This window comes from Bufo bufo, chromosome 1, assembly GCF_905171765.1.
Source record: "Bufo bufo chromosome 1, aBufBuf1.1, whole genome shotgun sequence".
Classification (NCBI taxonomy): Eukaryota; Metazoa; Chordata; class Amphibia; order Anura; family Bufonidae; genus Bufo; species Bufo bufo.
In genome coordinates this window covers 836,402,657-836,425,221 of record NC_053389.1, presented here as the reverse complement: position 1 = coordinate 836,425,221, position 22,565 = coordinate 836,402,657, and the positions used below count along the sequence as shown (strand labels likewise).

The 22,565-nt window shown below is 45.0% G+C and overlaps 1 long non-coding RNA gene across 1 annotated transcript; it reads left to right on the top strand.

Annotated features, from left to right (window-relative positions):
* Positions 1–282: 282 nt before the first annotated feature.
* On the top strand, positions 283–1,518 carry LOC120987318. Its single transcript, XR_005775986.1, has 3 exons — positions 283–302; positions 1,037–1,047; positions 1,393–1,518. It is a non-coding gene; the product is annotated as an uncharacterized LOC120987318 (long non-coding RNA).
* The last annotated feature ends 21,047 nt before the right edge of the window (positions 1,519–22,565 follow it).

Here is a 22,565-nt window from a genome sequence, read left to right as displayed (position 1 = left end):
TCTGGGCTTTCGATTAGAAGAAAGTCATCCAAGTAATGGATGACCAGAGGGCAATCGCAGTGGTTGACCAGGATCCAGTGCAATGCCTGAGCGAACTGGTCGAACAGCCAGGGGCTGCTCTTGGACCCGAACGTCAGGTGATTGGCAAAGAAATACTGGTCTTGCCACTTGATGCCATAGAACCTCCAAAGCTGTGGATGGATGGGCAGCAATTTAAAGGCATCGGCGATGTCCGCCTTGGCCAACCATGCCTCCAACTCCTTAGTGATGAGGAGCTGGGCTGCTCGGATGCGGGTGTCTCAGTAATTGATAGGGCTTCCTCAATGTTCGAAATATGCGACATACTGCAGCTGTGAGGTGACAAACAAAAATTAAAAGCTGAGCTGGAGGCCCCGCATTTACGAAGGCGACACCCGAACCGTGAATGGTGGTAAAAGAAAACTAGGGTGGGCGAGTGCCTAGTGCTGTAAAACGGGCGATACTGTGGAGGACCTTGCCAGACTAAGGCGTGAAATGACGTAAGAGCTACAAGGACGTGGCTTCCGACAGGGAGTTTAACAACATAAAAATTGAACATCAAACCTGGAATCATACCGTAGAAAAAGAATATGGATCGTGTCTGAAAAAACGTGACAGGCAACAGAAATAGTAATTATCAGCGTGAACCTGATACGTAACAGTTAACAGATGAAAAGCTATGAACGAAAGCCCGAAGCGTAACGGGCAACAGATGATAAATTAGAAACGTAAGCCTGAAACGTAACAGGCAACAGTCATGGTACAGTAGAAACGTAAGCCTGAAATGTAACAGGCAACAATCATGGTATGTTAGAGACCTAAGCCTGAAATGTAACAGGCAACAGTCATGATATATTAGAAACGTAAGCCTGAAACGTAATAGTCAACAATCATGGTATGTTAAAAACATAAGCCTGAAACGTAACAGGCAACAGTCATGACATATTAGAAACGTAAGCCTGAAGCGCAACAGGCAACAATCATGGTATGTTAGAAACGTAAGCCTGAAACGTAACAGGTAACAGATAAGTAAAAACGTAAGCCTGAAATGTAACAGGCAACAGATGATAAGTAAAAACGTAAGCCTGAAACGTAACAGGCAACAGATGATAAGTAAAAATGTAAACCTGAAAACATAACAGGCAACAGATGATACATTGCAATATGTGAGCCGCTTGAAGCGTGACTGGCAACAGATGAGAGATGACGTGAGCTTGAACGTGACAGGCGACAGATGATACATTTGAACAAAAACATGAGCCTGAACCGTGGCAGGCACCCGACATGGTGGGACGTGAACGTAAGCCTGGAGCGTGACAGGCTGAAAGGTCAACAACACGTGAATCTGAAAGTGTCAGGCAAATGAGGAAGAAGGGCTTCCTCGATGTTCGAAATATGCGACATACTGCAGCTGTGAGGTGACAAACAAAAATTAAAAGCTGAGCTGGAGGCCCCGCATTTACGAAGGCGACACCCGAACCGTGAATGGTGGTAAAAGAAAACTAGGGTGGGCGAGTGCCTAGTGCTGTAAAACGGGCGCTACTGTGGAGGACCTTGCCAGACTAAGGCGTGAAATGACGTAAGAGCTACAAGGACGTGGCTTCCGACAGGGAGTTTAACAACATAAAAATTGAACATCAAACTTGGAATCGTACCGTAGAAAAAGAATATGGATCGAGTCTGAAAAAACGTGACATGCGACAGAAATAGTAATTATCAGCGTGAACCTGATACGTAACAGGTAACAGAGGAAAGCTATGAACGTAAGCCCGAAGAGTAACGGGCAACAGATGATAAATTAGAAACGTAAGCCTGAAACGTAACAGGCAACAGTCATGGTACAGTAGAAACGTAAGCCTGAAACGTAACAGGCAACAATCATGGTATGTTAGAAACGTAAGCCTGAAATGTAACAGGCAACAGTTATGATATATTAGAAACGTAAGCCTGAAACGTAACAGGCAACAATCATGGTATGTTAGAAACATAAGCCTGAAACGTAACAGGCAACAGTCATGACATATTAGAAACGTAAGCCTGAAGCGCAACAGGCAACAATCATGGTATGTTAGAAACGTAAGCCTGAAACGTAACAGGCAACAGATAAGTAAAAACGTAAGCCTGAAACGTAACAGGCAACAGATGATAAGTAAAAACGTAAGCCTGAAACGTAACAGGCAACAGATGATAAGTAAAAATGTAAACCTGAAAACGTAACAGGCAACAGATGATATATTGCAATATGTGAGCCGCTTGAAGCGTGACTGGCAACAGATGAGAGATGACGTGAGCTTGAACGTGACAGGCGACAGATGATACATTTGAACAAAAACGTGAGCCTGAACCGTGGCAGGCACCCGACGTGGGGGGACGTGAACGTAAGCCTGGAGCGTGACAGGCTGAAAGGTCAACAACACGTGAATCTGAAAGTGTCAGGCAAATGAGGAAGAAGGAGCGAACGCCTGGGCGGAACAGGCCGTGGATGGCAGAGGCGAAGCGTGGCCGAACCAACCATCGCTACATAGGCCTGACACGTAACAGCAACAGCGTGCTATTGACCGACATGATGGTGAAGCAAACATGGTGACATGGACAGGACGTAACCTGAGCCGTGACTGGAGACCACCCGGTGACTACGAAGTGACCCTGGCGCGGGTGACAAGAAGGTTTGGAAGTTGCATTGCAGCGTGGACTGAGACACGGCGAGTGTGTGGGAAGAGCAGCAGTTACCGGAAATATCCGTGGATGTAGCGAAGTGGAAGAGCAATGGTTGGATCAGACGGCACCAATGAGAGCAACCTGGCTGATGAGCGCCGCTAGAGTGACGCTGCACCCGGGGTCTGCAAAACAATTGTTGACGTGAGGGGGAGAATATGCAGACCAGAACGCCCCGGCCAATAACTTGACATATGTGTATGCGACTTAACAATTTGATTTGTGTCCAGGGAGGAGAATGGTACTGGGACTAGGATGACAGACACTGTCTGTCATTCCTGGTGTTTGCGCATGACCTCAGCGGAGCCTGGGACCAGGGTGCAGTTCATGATTTAAATGTGTTTTTTTTTTTTTCTAACTTTATTGAACTAACAACCGCCGGCCGCCGGCCAGCAGCTGCGGTGGAGTGGAAGCGGCACCCCCGGCGTGGCCCTGTCTCAGGACGGACCCAACCCCTGGGTGACAGGGCCAGACCAGGAATGAGAGCAAGCCGCTGCGGCGCCCGGAGCCGAGAGGGGGAGCCCATCACGTGACGCAGGCCGGGACGCCGGCTCCGTTGCCGAGGCAACGGAGAAGCTGCCCGGCGTCCCACGTGACCTTCGCATGCCGGCGCCGGAAGAGTGGACCGCGCTGGCCGCATCACCTGGAGTAGAAGGTGGGTAGTGACTTGCACCGGGCAGAGGAGGAGAAGCACGCCGGGGAGGGGGTTCGGGAGGATAGCACTTAACTTAACCTGGCAGCCGGAACGAGCGACGAGCATCGGTGGAGAACTCGCAGAAACTTACCTGATGAGCAGCACGGCAGTAAAGGGCATGACGTTAATGGCGGGAAAGGCACCGAAAACGCACGCAAATGAGGAGAGGGCGTGCCTCCTTTTAAGCGCGCCTACGCCCCTCCCACAAATGCAGGCTGACATGTCAGCCTTAAGCTATATATACTACAGAGGACAGTATACTGTATATATACTACAGAGAACAGTATACTGTATATATACTACAGAGGATAGTATACTGTATATATATATACTACAGAGGACAGTATACTGTATATATACTACCGAGGACAGTATACTTTATATATACTACAGAGGACAGTATACTATATATATATATATATATATATATATACTACAGAGGACAGTATACTGTATATATACTACAGAGGACAGTATACTTTATATATACTACAGAGAACAGTATACTATATATATATATATATACTACAGAGGACAGTATACTGTATATATACTACAGAGGACAGTTTACTGTATATATACTACAGAGGACAGTATACTGTAAATATACTACCGAGGACAGTATACTGTATATATACTACAGAGGACAGTATACTGTATATATACTATAGAGGACAGTATACTGTATATATACTACAGAGGACAGTATACTATATATATATATATACTACAGAGGACAGTATACTTTATATATACTACAGAGGACAGTATACTGTATATATACTACAGAGGACAGTATACTTTATATATACTACAGAGGACAGTATACTGTATATATACTACAGAGGACAGTATACTGTATATATACTACAGAGGACAGTATACTGTATATATACTACCGAGGACAGTATACTTTATATATACTACCGAGGACAGTATACTGTATATACACTACAGAGGACAGTATACCGTATATATACTACAGAGGACAGTATACTGTATATATACTACCGAGGACAGTATACTTTATATATTCTACAGAGGACAGTATACTGTATATATACTACAGAAGACAGTATACTGTATATATACTACAGAGGGCAGTATACTGTATATATATACTACAGAGGACAGTATACTGTATATATACTACAGAGGACAGTATACTGTATATATACTACCGAGGACAGTATACTTTATATATACTACCGAGGACAGTATACTGTATATATACTACAGAGGACAGTATACTGTATATATACTACCGAGGACAGTATACTGTATATATACTACAGAGGACGGTATACTGTATGTATACTACAGAGAACAGTATACTGTATATATACTACAGAGGACAGTATACTGTATATATACTACAGAGGACAGTATACTGTATATATACTACAGAGGACAGTATACTGTATATATACTACAGAGAACAGTATACTGTATATATACTACAGAGGATAGTATACTGTATATATATATACTACAGAGGACAGTATACTGTATATATACTACCGAGGACAGTATACTTTATATATACTACAGAGGACAGTATACTATATATATATATATATATATACTACAGAGGACAGTATACTGTATATATACTACAGAGGACAGTATACTTTATATATACTACAGAGGACAGTATACTATATATATATATATATACTACAGAGGACAGTATACTGTATATATACTACAGAGGACAGTATACTGTATATATACTACAGAGGACAGTATACTGTAAATATACTACCGAGGACAGTATACTTTATATATACTACAGAGGACAGTATACTATATATATATATATACTACAGAGGACAGTATACTTTATATATACTACAGAGGACAGTATACTGTATATATACTACAGAGGACAGTATACTTTATATATACTACAGAGGACAGTATACTGTATATATACTACAGAGGACAGTATACTGTATATATACTACAGAGGACAGTATACTGTATATATACTACCGAGGACAGTATACTTTATATATACTACCGAGGACAGTATACCGTATATACACTACAGAGGACAGTATACCGTATATATACTACAGAGGACAGTATACTGTATATATACTACCGAGGACAGTATACTTTATATATTCTACAGAGGACAGTATACTGTATATATACTACAGAAGACAGTATACTGTATATATACTACAGAGGGCAGTATACTGTATATATATACTACAGAGGACAGTATACTGTATATATACTACAGAGGACAGTATACTGTATATATACTACCGAGGACAGTATACTTTATATATACTACCGAGGACAGTATACTGTATATATACTACAGAGGACAGTATACTGTATATATACTACCGAGGACAGTATACTGTATATATACTACAGAGGACGGTATACTGTATGTATACTACAGAGAACAGTATACTGTATATATACTACAGAGGACAGTATACTGTATATATACTACAGAGGACAGTATACTGTATATATATACTACAGAGAACAGTATACTGTATGTATATATATATATATACTACAGAGGACAGTATCCTGTATATATATACTACAAAGGACAGTATACTGTGTATATACTACAGAGGACAGTATTCTTTATATATATATATATATTACAGAGGACAGTATACTGTATATATATACAGTACAGACCAAAAGTTTGGACACACCTTCTCATTCAAAGAGTTTTCTTTATTTTCATGACTATGAAGGCATCAAAACTATGAATTAACACATGTGGAATTATATACATAACAAACAAGTGTGAAACAATTGAAAATATGTCATATTCTAGGTTCTTCAAAGTAGCCACCTTTTGCTTTGATTACTGCTTTGCACACTCTTGGCATTCTCTTGATGAGCTTCAAGAGGTAGTCCCCTGAAATGGTCTTCCAACAGTCTTGAAGGAGTTCCCAGAGATGCTTAGCACTTGTTGGCCCTTTTGCCTTCACTCTGCGGTCCAGCTCACCCCAAACCATCTCGATTGGGTTCAGGTCCGGTGACTGTGGAGGCCAGGTCATCTGGCGCAGCACCCCATCACTCTCCTTCATGGTCAAATAGCCCTTACTTTCAAAGTTTGCCCAATTTTTCGGCTGACTGACTGACCTTCATTTCTTAAAGTAATGATGGCCACTGGTTTTTCTTTACTTAGCTGTTTTTTTCTTGCCATAATACCAATTCTAACAGTCTATTCAGTAGGACTATCAGCTGTGTATCCACCTGACTTCTCCTCAATGCAACTGATGGTTCCAACCCCATTTATAAGGCAAGAAATCCCACTTATTAAACCTGACAGGGCACACCTGTGAAGTGAAGACCATTTCAGGGGACTACCTCTTGAAGCTCATCGAGAGAATGCCAACAGTGTGCAAGTCAGTAATCAAAGCAAAAGGTGGCTACTTTGAAGAACCTAGAATATGATATATTTTCAGTTGTTTCACACTTGTTTGTTATGTATATAATTCCACATGTGTTAACTCATAGTTTTGATGCCTTCAGTGTGAATCTACAATTTTCATAGTCATGAAAATAAAAAAAACTCTTTGAATGAGAAGGTGTGTCCAAACTTTTGGTCTGTACTGTATATATATATATATATAAAAAAAGAAACGTATGGCAGCACCAATTCACACCATAAGAGACGGGTGCTATGTCCAGGGAATTCACTGCTTACCCTTGCATACAGTCGGAAAAGGACAGCAACTCCAGTAGTACAAAAATGATTATTTATTGGGCCACAGTGGAACAGTGAGGCGACGTTTCGGCTCAAAATCCAGAGCCTTTCTCAAGCATGCTTGAGAAAGGCTCTGGATTTTGAGCCGAAACGTCGCCTCACTGTTCCACTGTGGCCCAATAAATAATCATTTTTGTACTACTGGAGTTGCTGTCCTTTTCCGACTATATATATATATATATATATATATATATATATATATATATATATATATATATATTTACTACAGAGGACAGTTTACTGTATATATACTACAGTGGACAGTATATTGTATATATACTACAGAAGACAGTATACTGTATATATACTACAGAGGACAGTTTACTGTATATATACTACAGTGGACAGTATATTGTATATATACTACAGAAGACTGTATACTGTATATATACTACAGAGGGCAGTATACTGTATATATACTACAGAGGACAGTATACTGTATATGTATACTACATAGGACAGTATACTGTATATATACTACAGAGGACAGTATACTGTATATATACTACAGAGGACAGTATACTGTATATATACTACAGAGGACAGGATACTGTATATATACTACAGAGGACAGTATACTACTACAGATGGATCTGGATAGATTGGAGGCTTGGGCAGATAAGTGGCAGATGAGGTTTAAAACTGACAAATGTAAGGTTATGCCCATGGGAAGGAATAATGCAAGTCACCCGTACATACTAAATGGTAAAACACTGGGTAACACTGACATGGAACAGGACCTAGGAATTTTAGTGAACAGCAAACTAAGCTGCAAAAACCAGTGTCAGGCAGCTGCTGCCAAGGCCAATAAAATAATGGGTTGCATCAGAAGGGGCATAGATGGTGGTGATGAGAAGATAGTGCTGCCACTTTACACATCACTAGTCAGACCACACATGGAGGACTGTGCTTAGTTCTGGGCTCCTGTGAACAAGGCAGGCATAGCAGAGCTGGAGAGGGTTCAGAGGAGGGCAACTAAAGTAATAACTGGAATGAGGGGACTACAGGACACTGAAAGATTATCAGCATTAGGGTTATTCACTTTAGAAAAAAGATGACTGAGGGGAGATCTAATTACTATGTATAAAAATATCAGGGGTCAGTACAGAGATCTCTCCCATCATCTATTTATCCCCAGGACAGTGACGAGGGAACATCCTCTGCGTCTGGAGGAAATAAGGTTTCTACGCAATCATAGAAAAGGACTCTTTACTGTAAGAGCAGTGAGACTATGGACTCTTTACTGTAAGAGCAGTGAGACTATGGACTCTATACTGTAAGAGCAGTGAGACTATGAACTCTTTACTGTAAGAGCAGTGAGACTATGGACTCTTTACTGTAAGAGCAGTGAGACTATGGACTCTTTACTGTAAGAGCAGTGAGACTATGGACTCTTTACTGTAAGAGCAGTGAGACTATGGACTCTGTACTGTAAGAGCAGTGAGACTATGGACTCTATACTGTAAGAGCGGTGAGACTATGGACTCTATACTGTAAGAGCATTGAGACTATGGACTCTGTACTGTAAGAGCAGTGAGACTATGGACTCTATACAGTAAGAGCAGTGAGACTATGGACTCTATACTGTAAGAGCAGTGAGACTATGGACTCTATACAGTAAGAGCAGTGAGACTATGGACTCTTTACTGTAAGAGCAGTGAGACTATGGACTCTTTACTGTAAGAGCAGTGAGACTATGGACTCTATACTGTAAGAGCAGTGAGACTATGGACTCTATACTGTAAGAGCATTGAGACGATGGACTCTATACTGTAAGAGCATTGAGACTATGGACTCTATACTGTAAGAGCAGTGAGACTATGGACTCTATACTGTAAGAGCAGTGAGACTATGGACTCTTTACTGTAAGAGCAGTGAGACTATGGACTCTATACTGTAAGAGCAGTGAGACTATGGACTCTTTACTGTAAGAGCAGTGAGACTATGGACTCTTTACTGTAAGAGCAGTGAGACTATGGACTCTTTACTGTAAGAGCAGTGAGACTATGGACTCTATACTGTAAGAGCAGTGAGACTATGAACTCTACTGAAAGAGCAGTGAGACTATGGACTCTTTACTGTAAAAGCAGTGAGACTATGGACTCTATACTGTAAGAGCAGTGAGACTATGGACTATATACTGTAAGAGCATTGAGACTATGGACTCTATACAGTAAGAGCAGTGATACTATGGACTCTATACAGTAAGAGCAGTGAGACTATGGACTCTGTACTGTAAGAGCAGTGAGACTATGGACTCTTTACTGTAAGAGCAGTGAGACTATGGACTCTATACAGTAAGAGCAGTGAGACTATGGACTCTGTACTGTAAGAGCAGTGAGACTATGGACTCTATACAGTAAGAGCAGTGAGACTATGGACTCTGTACTGTAAGAGCAGTGAGACTATGGACTCTTTACTGTAAGAGCAGTGAGACTATGGACTCTATACAGTAAGAGCAGTGAGACTATGGACTCTATACAGTAAGAGCAGTGAGACTATGGACTCTATACTGTAAGAGCAGTGAGACTATGGACTCTATACAGTAAGAGCAGTGAGACTTTGGACTCTTTACTGTAAAAGCAGTGAGACTATGGACTCTATACAGTAAGAGCAGTGAGACTATGGACTCTATACTGTAAGAGCAGTGAGACTATGGACTCTTTACTGTAAGAGCAGTGAGACTATGGACTCTATACTGTAAGAGCAGTGAGACTATGGACTCTTTACTGTAAGAGCAGTGAGACTATGGACTCTTTACTGTAAGAGCAGTGAGACTATGGAATCTTTACTGTAAGAGCAGTGAGACTATGGACTCTATACTGTAAGAGCAGTGAGACTATGGACTCTTTACTGTAAGAGCAGTGAGACTATGGACTCTATACTGTAAGAGCAGTGAGACTATGGACTCTTTACTGTAAGAGCAGTGAGACTATGGACTCTTTACTGTAAGAGCAGTGAGACTATGGACTCTATACTGTAAGAGCATTGAGACTATGGACTCTGTACTGTAAGAGCAGTGAGACTATGGACTCTATACAGTAAGAGCAGTGAGACTATGGACTCTACTGTAAGAGCAGTGAGACTATGGACTCTATACTGTAAGAGCAGTGAGACTATGGACTCTTTACTGTAAGAGCAGTGAGACTATGGACTCTTTACTGTAAGAGCAGTGAGACTATGGACTCTTTACTGTATGAGCAGTGAGACTATGGACTCTATACTGTAAGAGCAGTGAGACTATGGACTCTATACTGTAAGAGCAGTGAGACTATGGACTATATACTGTAAGAGCAGTGAGACTATGGACTCTGTACTGTAAGAGCAGTGAGACTATGGACTCTATACTGTAAGAGCAGTGAGACTATGGACTCTTTACTGTAAGAGCAGTGAGACTATGGACTCTGTACTGTAAGAGCAGTGAGACTATGGACTCTATACTGTAAGAGCATTGAGACTATGGACTCTGTACTGTAAGAGCAGTGAGACTATGGACTCTATACAGTAAGAGCAGTGAGACTATGGACTCTATACTGTAAGAGCAGTGAGACTATGGACTCTTTACTGTAAGAGCAGTGAGACTATGGACTCTTTACTGTAAGAGCAGTGAGACTATGGACTCTGTACTGTAAGAGCATTGAGACGATGGACTCTATACTGTAAGAGCAGTGAGACTATGGACTCTATACTGTAAGAGCATTGAGACGATGGACTCTATACTGTAAGAGCAGTGAGACTATGGACTCTATACTGTAAGAGCAGTGAGACTATGGACTCTTTACTGTAAGAGCATTGAGACGATGGACTCTATACTGTAAGAGCAGTGAGACTATGGACTCTATACTGTAAGAGCATTGAGACGATGGACTCTATACTGTAAGAGCAGTGAGACTATGGACTCTATACTGTAAGAGCAGTGAGACTATGGACTCTTTACTGTAAGAGCAGTGAGACTATGGACTCTATACTGTAAGAGCAGTGAGACTATGGACTCTTTACTGTAAGAGCAGTGAGACTATGGACTCTTTACTGTAAGAGCAGTGAGACTATGGACTCTGTACTGTAAGAGCATTGAGACGATGGACTCTATACTGTAAGAGCAGTGAGACTATGGACTCTATACTGTAAGAGCATTGAGACGATGGACTCTATACTGTAAGAGCAGTGAGACTATGGACTCTATACTGTAAGAGCAGTGAGACTATGGACTCTTTACTGTAAGAGCAGTGAGACTATGGACTCTATACTGTAAGAGCAGTGAGACTATGGACTCTTTACTGTAAGAGCAGTGAGACTATGGACTCTTTACTGTAAGAGCAGTGAGACTATGGACTCTTTACTGTAAGAGCAGTGAGACTATGGACTCTATACTGTAAGAGCAGTGAGACTATGAACTCTACTGAAAGAGCAGTGAGACTATGGACTCTTTACTGTAAAAGCAGTGAGACTATGGACTCTATACTGTAAGAGCAGTGAGACTATGGACTATATACTGTAAGAGCATTGAGACTATGGACTCTATACAGTAAGAGCAGTGATACTATGGACTCTATACAGTAAGAGCAGTGAGACTATGGACTCTGTACTGTAAGAGCAGTGAGACTATGGACTCTTTACTGTAAGAGCAGTGAGACTATGGACTCTATACAGTAAGAGCAGTGAGACTATGGACTCTGTACTGTAAGAGCAGTGAGACTATGGACTCTATACAGTAAGAGCAGTGAGACTATGGACTCTGTACTGTAAGAGCAGTGAGACTATGGACTCTTTACTGTAAGAGCAGTGAGACTGGACTCTATACAGTAAGAGCAGTGAGACTATGGACTCTATACAGTAAGAGCAGTGAGACTATGGACTCTATACTGTAAGAGCAGTGAGACTATGGACTCTATACAGTAAGAGCAGTGAGACTATGGACTCTTTACTGTAAAAGCAGTGAGACTATGGACTCTATACAGTAAGAGCAGTGAGACTATGGACTCTATACTGTAAGAGCAGTGAGACTATGGACTCTTTACTGTAAGAGCAGTGAGACTATGGACTCTATACTGTAAGAGCAGTGAGACTATGGACTCTTTACTGTAAGAGCAGTGAGACTATGGACTCTTTACTGTAAGAGCAGTGAGACTATGGAATCTTTACTGTAAGAGCAGTGAGACTATGGACTCTATACTGTAAGAGCAGTGAGACTATGGACTCTTTACTGTAAGAGCAGTGAGACTATGGACTCTATACTGTAAGAGCAGTGAGACTATGGACTCTTTACTGTAAGAGCAGTGAGACTATGGACTCTTTACTGTAAGAGCAGTGAGACTATGGACTCTATACTGTAAGAGCATTGAGACTATGGACTCTGTACTGTAAGAGCAGTGAGACTATGGACTCTATACAGTAAGAGCAGTGAGACTATGGACTCTACTGTAAGAGCAGTGAGACTATGGACTCTATACTGTAAGAGCAGTGAGACTATGGACTCTTTACTGTAAGAGCAGTGAGACTATGGACTCTTTACTGTAAGAGCAGTGAGACTATGGACTCTTTACTGTATGAGCAGTGAGACTATGGACTCTATACTGTAAGAGCAGTGAGACTATGGACTCTATACTGTAAGAGCAGTGAGACTATGGACTATATACTGTAAGAGCAGTGAGACTATGGACTCTGTACTGTAAGAGCAGTGAGACTATGGACTCTATACTGTAAGAGCAGTGAGACTATGGACTCTTTACTGTAAGAGCAGTGAGACTATGGACTCTTTACTGTAAGAGCAGTGAGACTATGGACTCTTTACTGTAAGAGCAGTGAGACTATGGACTCTTTACTGTGAGAGCAGTGAGACTATGGACTCTATACTGTAAGAGCATTGAGACTATGGACTCTGTACTGTAAGAGCAGTGAGTCTATGGACTCTATACAGTAAGAGCAGTGAGACTATGGACTCTATACTGTAAGAGCAGTGAGACTATGGACTCTTTACTGTAAGAGCAGTGAGACTATGAACTCTTTACTGTAAGAGCAGCGAGACTATGGACTCTTTACTGTAAGAGCAGCGAGACTATGGACTCTTTACAGTAAGAGCAGTTAGACTATGAACTCTTTACTGTAAGAGCAGCGAGACTATGGACTCTTTACTGTAAGAGCAGTGAGACTATGGACTCTATACTGTAAGAGCAGTGAGACTATGGACTCTTTACTGTAAGAGCAGTGAGACTATGGACTCTATACTGTAAGAGCAGTGAGACTATGGACTCTTTACTGTAAGAGCAGTGAGACTATGGACTCTATACTGTAAGAGCAGTGAGACTATGGACTATATACTGTAAGAGCAGTGAGACTATGGACTCTTTACTGTAAGAGCAGTGAGACTATGGACTCTTTACTGTAAGAGCAGTGAGACTATGGACTCTTTACTGTAAGAGCAGTGAGACTATGGACTATATACTGTAAGAGCAGTGAGACTATGAACTATATACTGTAAGAGCAGTGAGACTATGGACTCTTTACTGTAAGAGCAGTGAGACTATGGACTCTTTACTGTAAGAGCAGTGAGACTATGGACTCTATACTGTAAGAGCAGTGAGACTATGGACTCTATACTGTAAGAGCAGTGAGACTATGGACTCTATACTGTAAGAGCAGTGAGACTATGGACTCTTTACTGTAAGAGCAGTGAGACTATGGACTCTATACTGTAAGAGCAGTGAGACTATGGACTCTATACTGTAAGAGCGGTGAGACTATAGACTATATACTGTAAGAGCAGTGAGACTATGGACTCTATACTGTAAGAGCGGTGAGACTATAGACTATATACTGTAAGAGCAGTGAGACTATGGACTCTTTACGGTAAGAGCAGTGAGACTATGGACTCTATACTGTAAGAGCAGTGAGACTATGGACTATATACTGTAAGAGCAGTGAGACTATGGACTCTTTACTGTAAGAGCAGTGAGACTATGGACTCTTTACTGTAAGAGCAGTGAGACTATGGACTCTATACTGTAAGAGCAGTGAGACTATGGACTATATACTGTAAGAGCAGTGAGACTATGGACTCTTTACTGTAAGAGCAGTGAGACTATGGACTCTTTACTGTAAGAGCAGTGAGACTATGGACTCTTTACTGTAAGAGCAGTGAGACTATGGACTCTATACTGTAAGAGCAGTGAGACTATGGACTATTTACGGTAAGAGCAGTGAGACTATGGACTCTTTACGGTAAGAGCGGTGAGACTATGGACTATATACTGTAAGAGCAGTGAGACTATGGACTCTTTATGGTAAGATCAGTGAGACTATGGACTCTTTACTGTAAGAGCAGTGAGACTATGAACTCTTTACTGTAAGAGCAGTGAGACTATGGACTCTTTACGGTAAGAGCAGTGAGACTATGGACTCTTTACTGTAAGAGCAGTGAGACTATGGACTCTTTACTGTAAGAGCAGTGAGACTATGGACATTTTACGGTAAGAGCAGTGAGACTATGGACTCTATACTGTAAGAGCAGTGAGACTATTGACTCTTTACTGTAAGAGCAGTGAGACTATGAACTCTTTACTGTAAGAGCAGTGAGACTATGGACATTTTACGGTAAGAGCAGTGAGACTATGGACTCTATACTGTAAGAGCAGTGAGACTATTGACTCTTTACTGTAAGAGCAGTGAGACTATGGACTCTTTACTGTAAGAGCAGTGAGACTATGGATTCTTTACAGTAAGAGCAGTGAGACTATGAACTCTTTACTGTAAGAGCAGCGAGACTATGGACTCTTTACTGTAAGAGCAGCGAGACTATGGACTCTTTACAGTAAGAGCAGTTAGACTATGAACTCTTTACTGTAAGAGCAGCTAGACTATGGACTCTTTACTGTAAGAGCAGTGAGACTATGGACTCTATACTGTAAGAGCAGTGAGACTATGGACTCTTTACTGTAAGAGCAGTGAGACTATGGACTCTATACTGTAAGAGCAGTGAGACTATGGACTCTTTACTGTAAGAGCAGTGAGACTATGGACTCTATACTGTAAGAGCATTGAGACTATGGACTCTATACTGTAAGAGTAGTGAGACTATGGACTATATACTGTAAGAGCAGTGAGACTATGGACTCTTTACTGTAAGAGCAGTGAGACTATGGACTCTATACTGTAAGAGCAGTGAGACTATGGACTCTATACTGTAAGAGCGGTGAGACTATAGACTATATACTGTAAGAGCAGTGAGACTATGGACTCTTTACTGTAAGAGCAGTGAGACTATGGACTCTTTACTGTAAGAGCGGTGAGACTATTGACTCTATACTATAAGAGCAGTGAGACTATGGACTCTATACTATAATAGCAGTGAGACTATGGATTATTTACTGTAAGAGCAGTGAGACTATGGACTCTTTACTGTAAGAGCAGTGAGACTATGGACTCTTTACTGTAAGAGCGGTGAGACTATGGACTCTATACTATAAGAGCAGTGAGACTATGGACTCTATACTATAATAGCAGTGAGACTATGGATTATTTACTGTAAGAGCAGTGAGACTATGGACTCTTTACGGTAAGAGCAGTGAGACTATGGACTCTTTACTGTAAGAGCAGTGAGACTATGGACTCTATACTGTAAGAGCAGTGAGACTATGGACTCTTTACTGTAAGAGCGGTGAGACTATGGACTCTATACTATAAGAGCAGTGAGACTATGGACTCTTTACTGTAAGAGCAGTGAGACTATGGACTCTATACTGTAAGAGCAGTGAGACTATGGACTCTTTACTGTAAGAGCGGTGAGACTATGGACTCTATACTATAAGAGCAGTGAGACTATGGACTCTTTACTGTAAGAGCAGTGAGACTATGGACTCTATACTGTAAGAGCAGTGAGACTATGGACTCTTTACTGTAAGAGCAGTGAGACTATGGACTCTATACTGTAAGAGCAGTGAGACTATGGACTCTTTACTGTAAGAGCGGTGAGACTATGGACTATTTACTGTAAGAGCGGTGAGACTATGGACTCTATACTATAAGAGCAGTGAGACTATGGACTCTTTACTGTAAGAGCAGTCAGACTATGGACTCTATACTATAAGAGCAGTGAGACTGTGGACTCTTTACTGTAAGAGCAGTGAGACTATGGACTCTTTACTGTAAGAGCAGTGAGACTATGGACTCTTTACTGTAAGAGCAGTGAGACTATGGACTCTTTACTGTAAGAGCAGTCAGACTATGGACTCTATACTATAAGAGCAGTGAGACTGTGGACTCTTTACTGTAAGAGCAGTGAGACTATGGACTCTTTACTGTAAGAGCAGTGAGACTATGGATTATTTACTGTAAGAGCAGTGAGACTATGGACTCTTTACGGTAAGAGCAGTGAGACTATGGACTCTATACTGTAAGAGCAGTGAGACTATGGACTCTATACTATAAGAGCAGTCAGACTATGGACTCTTTACTGTAAGAGCAGTGGGACTATGGATTATTTACTGTAAGAGCAGTGAGACTATGGACTCTATACTGTAAGAGCAGTGAGACTATGGACTCTTTACTGTAAGAGCAGTGAGACTATGGACTCTTTACTGTAAGAGCAGTGAGACTATGGACTCTATACTGTAAGAGCAGTGATACTATGGACTCTGTACTGTAAGAGCAGTGAGACTATGGACTCTTTACTGTAAGAGCAGTGAGACTATGGACTCTATACTGTAAGAGCAGTGAGACTATGGACTCTATACTGTAAGAGCAGTGAGACTATGGACTCTTTACTGTAAGAGCAGTGAGACTATGGACTCTTTACTGTAAGAGCAGTGAGACTATGGATTATTTACTGTAAGAGCAGTGAGACTATGGACTCTATACTGTAAGAGCAGTGAGACTATGGACTCTTTACTGTAAGAGCAGTGAGACTATGGACTCTTTACTGTAAGAGCAGTGAGACTATGGACTCTATACTGTAAGAGCAGTGATACTATGGACTCTGTACTGTAAGAGCAGTGAGACTATGGACTCTTTACTGTAAGAGCAGTGAGACTATGGACTCTATACTGTAAGAGCAGTGAGACTATGGACTCTTTACTGTAAGAGCAATGAGACTATGGAGTCTTTACTGTAAGAGCAGTGAGACTATGGATTATTTACTGTAAGAGCAGTGAGACTATGGACTCTTTACGGTAAGAGCAGTGAGACTATGGACTCTATACTGTAAGAGCAGTGAGACTATGGACTCTTTACGGTAAGAGCAGTGAGACTATGGAACTCTCTGCCTGAGGAGGTGGTGATGGTGAGTACAATAAGGCTACATTTACACGTCCGTGGTGTGTTGCGGGTCCGCAACACACCAGCCCGTCACCCCCATAGAAATGCCTATTCTTGTCCGCAAGCTGTGGACAAGAATAGGACATGCTCTATCTTTTTGCGGAGCTGCGGTCCCAAAATCGGGGCCGCGCTCCGCAATTGCGGCTGCAGACAGCACACTGTGTGCTGTCCGCATCCATTCCGTCCCCATAGAGAATGAATGGGTCCGCACCCTTTCCGCAAAATTGCGGAAAGGATGCGGACCCATTTTGCGGACGTGTGAATGTAGCCTAAAGGAATTCAAGAGGGGCCTGGATGTATTTCTGGAGCGTAATAATATTACAGGCTATGGCTACTAGAGAGGGGTCGTTGATCCAGGGAGTTATTCTGATGCCTGATTGGAGTCGGGAAGGAATTTTTTATTCCCCTAAAGTGGGGAAATTTACCTTCTACCTCACAGGTTTTTTTTTCCTCTGGATCAACTTGCAGGATGACAGGCCGATCTGGATGGACAGAGGTCTTTTTTCGGCCTTATGTTACTATGTTACTATGTTACTATGTTACTCTGTTTGTTTCCTCCCCGCTGGCTCTGATCTGCTGTCTATCAGTTGTCTCGCACTATCCCATACATCGTCAGATCCTGGGTCATCACCTGAGCAGTCTTGGAAGTTTGCAATTTTATCTTCATCTTCTCACTTAGGGCCGGCCGCGCCTGTATTGCGGTCACTTGAATGGGTCAGCAATCCAGAAGGTGCGGAGGCACGGAAGCACTGCTGTCTCTCTTTTGCTTTCTCCTGCTGTCTCTCTTTCGTTCTTTTTCTCCCGCTGACACTGTCTTTCTTTCTCGATGTCTATTTTTCTGCCTTGCTCTTTTTCTCCTGCTTCCTCTCTTTCTCTCTCCTTTTTCTTGCTGTCTCTCTGTCTCTTTAGCTACTCCTGCTGTCTCTCCTCTGCTTTCTCTCTCCTGCTATCTCTATCACTGTCTCTTTCTCCTGCTGTCTCTTTCTCCGGCTGTCTCTTGCTGTCTCCAGTCCTTTTCCCATGTGCCCCCTCCCCATTCTCACTGTATATATTGGCAGGTTCTCCGCACTCTGGCTGTCTCTCTGTCTGTCTCTTGCTGTCTCCAGTCCTTTTCCCATAAACGCCACCCCCCCCCCCCCCCCCCCCACCCATTCTCGCTGTATATATTGGCAGGTTATCAGGACTCTAGCTGTCTCTTTCTCCTGCTGTCTCATTCTCCTGCTGTCTCTTGCTGTCTCCAGTCCTTTTTCCATGTATGCAAACCCCCACCCCCTTCATTCTCGCTGTATATATTGGCAGGTTCTCAGCACTGTTGCTGTCTCTCTCACCTTCTCTTTCTCCTGCTGTCTTTTTCTCTGTTGTCCTTTGCTGTTTCCAGTCCTATTTCCATATACCCCCTCCCCCCATTCTCGCTATATATATTGTCAGGTTCTCAGCATTCTGGCTGTCTCTTTTTTCCTTCTGTCTCTTTCTCTGGTTGTCTCTTTCTCCAGCTGTCTCCAGTCTTCTTCCCATGTACCTCCCCCTCCCCCCCCCCATTCTCGCTGTATATATTGGCAGGTTCTCAGCACTCTATCTGCTCCACTATTAACCATTTCCCTTCCAATCTCTTTTCTAGGTTCTGCCAGCCCAGGGGATAACCGTAGAGGGCAGAACAAAAGACCGCAGCCCTGGTCCGGCAGAGGACAGAGCAGGAGACAGCATCCCTGGTCTGGCAGAGGACAGAGCAGGAGACAGCAGCCCTGGTCCGGCAGAGGACAGAGCAGGAGACAGCAGCCCTGGTCTGGCAGAGGACAGAGCAGGAGACAGCAGCCCTGGTCCGGCAGAGGACAGAGCAGGGGACCGCAGCCCTGGTCTGGCAGAGGACAGAGCAGGAGACCGCAGCCCTGGTCCAGCAGAGGACAGAGCAGGGGACCGCAGCCTTGGTCCGGCAGAGGACAGAGCAGGAGACCGCAGCCCTGGTCCGGCAGAGGACAGAGCAGGAGACTGCAGCCCTGGTCCGGCAGAGGACAGAGCAAGTGACAGCAGCCCTGGTCTGGCAGAGGACAGAGCAGGAGACAGCAGCCCTGGTCCGGCAGAGGACAGAGCAGGAGACAGCATCCCTGGTCTGGCAGAGGACAGAGCAGGAGACCGCAGCCCTGGTCCGGCAGAGGACAGAGCAGGAGACAGCAGCCCTGGTCCGGCAGAGGACAGAGCAGGAGACAGCAGCCCTGGTCCGGCAGAGGACAGAGCAGGAGACCGCAGCCCTGGTCCGGCAGAGGACAGAGCAGGACACCGCAGCCCTGGTCCGGCAGAGGACAGAGCAGGAGACCGCAGCCCTGGTCTGGCAGAGGACAGAGCAGGAGACCGCAGCCCTGGTCCGGCAGAGGACAGAGCAGGAGACAGCAGCCCTGGTCTGGCAGAGGACAGAGCAGGAGACCGCAGCCCTGGTCCGGCAGAGGACAGAGCAGGAGACAGCAGCCCTGGTCCGGCAGAGGACAGAGCAGGAGACCGCAGCCCTGGTCCGGCAGAGGACAGAGCAGGAGACAGCAGCCCTGGTCCGGCAGAGGACAGAGCAGGAGACAGCAGCCCTGGTCCGGCAGAGGACAGAGCAGGGGACCGCAGCCCTGGTCTGGCAGAGGACAGAGCAGGAGACCGCAGCCCTGGTCCAGCAGAGGATAGAGCAGGGGACCGCAGCCTTGGTCCGGCAGAGGACAGAGCAGGAGACCGCAGCCCTGGTCCGGCAGAGGACAGAGCAGGAGACTGCAGCCCTGGTCCGGCAGAGGACAGAGCAAGTGACAGCAGCCCTGGTCTGGCAGAGGACAGAGCAGGAGACAGCAGCCCTGGTCCGGCAGAGGACAGAGCAGGAGACAGCATCCCTGGTCTGGCAGAGGACAGAGCAGGAGACCGCAGCCCTGGTCCGGCAGAGGACAGAGCAGAAGACAGCAGCCCTGGTCCGGCAGAGGACAGAGCAGGAGACAGCAGCCCTGGTCCGGCAGAGGACAGAGCAGGAGACCGCAGCCCTGGTCCGGCAGAGGACAGAGCAGGAGACCGCAGCCCTGGTCCGGCAGAGGACAGAGCAGGAGACCGCAGCCCTGGTCTGGCAGAGGACAGAGCAGGAGACCGCAGCCCTGGTCCGGCAGAGGACAGAGCAGGAGACAGCAGCCCTGGTCCGGCAGAGGACAGAGCAGGAGACAGCATCCCTGGTCTGGCAGAGGACAGAGCAGGAGACCGCAGCCCTGGTCCGGCAGAGGACAGAGCAGGAGACAGCAGCCCTGGTCCGGCAGAGGACAGAGCAGGGGACCGCAGCCCTGGTCTGGCAGAGGACAGAGCAGGAGACAGCAGCCCTGGTCTGGCAGAGGACAGAGCAGGAGACTGCAGCCCTTGTCCGGCAGAGGACAGAGCAGGAGACTGCAGCCCTGGTCCGGCAGAGGACAGAGCAGGAGACCGCAGCCCTGGTCCGGCAGAGGACAGAGCAGGAGACTGCAGCCCTGGTCTGGCAGAGGACAGAGCAGGGGACCGCAGCCCTGGTCTGGCAGAGGACAGAGCAGCAGACAGCAGCCCTGGTCTGGCAGAGGACAGAGCAGGAGACCGCAGCTCTGGTCCGGCAGAGGACAGAGCAGGAGACAGCAGCCCTGGTCTGGCAGAGGACAGAGCAGGAGACCGCAGCTCTGGTCTGGCAGAGGACAGAGCAGGGGACTGCAGCCTTGGTCCGGCAGAAGACAGAGCAGGACACCTCAGCCTGGGTCTGGCAGAGGACAGAGCAGGAGACCACAGCTTTGGTCCGGCAGAGGACAGAGCAGGAGACCGCATCCCTGGTCCAGCAGAGGACAGAGCAGGAGACCGCAGCCCTGGTCCGGCAGAGGACAGAGCAGGAGACCGCAGCCCTGGTCCAGCAGAGGACAGAGCAGGAGACCACAGCTTTGGTCCGGCAGAGGACAGAGCAGGAGACTGCAGCCCTGGTCTGGCAGAGGACAGAGCAGGAGACCGCAGCCCTGGTCTGGCAGAGGACAGAGCAGGAGACCACAGCTTTGGTCCGGCAGAGGACAGAGCAGGAGACCGCATCCCTGGTCCAGCAGAGGACAGAGCAGTAGACCGCAACCTTGGTCCGGCAGAGGACAGAGCAGGAGACCGCAGCCTTGGTCCGGCAGAGGACAGAGCAGGAAACCGCAGCCTTGGTCCTTGGCCTTGTTTAGAGCTGGACATAATGCAGGAGAATGATGGTGGCTGTACCCTGTTCACACTATCAGCCGGTGACCTCTGCCCCCTGTGATTATTTCATGTAGGTAAGCTGTAACTCGGGGGACACCCACCAAGCACACCCATCAGCACCCAGATCTCCCCTCCTTCACCTGCACACAAAGGGTTAAAGTCACGCTTCATACTAAGAATATCAGGCATAATGAAGCAGCTGGTTACAGGACATGTGTGTAGCGTGTTCTGGAGTACACAACATATTTACCAGTCACGTGTGAATATACGTATACATGTATAGTTGACAGCTCTGAATCTACAGATAAGCCTCCCCCTCCATCCATCCCAGGAGCAGTCAATATGGATCCGACGTTTCTTCAGATCTGTACCTGAACCTTGTGAAAACAGAGCAGGGAGAGGAACGCCCTTCCCCCCCAACCATCATAGATCTTCGAAATAGAAATTATAGTTTAGTCTATGAGTCTTGCATGCCCAGAAACCTTGGGGACAGGGGAAGATGTGATGAGAACGAAGGTTGTAGGTCATTGAGGGGCTGTGGATGTTGGTATAGCTCAGGCATGAGAAATGTCCAGAAAATGGAAGCATGGGAGAAACCCGGGAGATGTCTTCGGTTCAGATGGGGTACATGTGGAAGATGGAAGAAGACAAGTGGGGTGGAAGATGCGCCATTGAGGACAAAACAAGTGTAGGAGCAGCTCGGAGAAGTTATGGGAATGAAGGGAGATAGGCAAGACCTTGGGGCTGGTCAGAGAATGCTGGATGGGGAGGAGAAAACTGGGAAGAGAGATATATTTTAGGCTCCCCATACACATGCATGCTTGGCTTGGGTGAGTTTGCATGTATTTTCATTGAGGAGGGGAATAAGATGCTGCGTGACGCCTC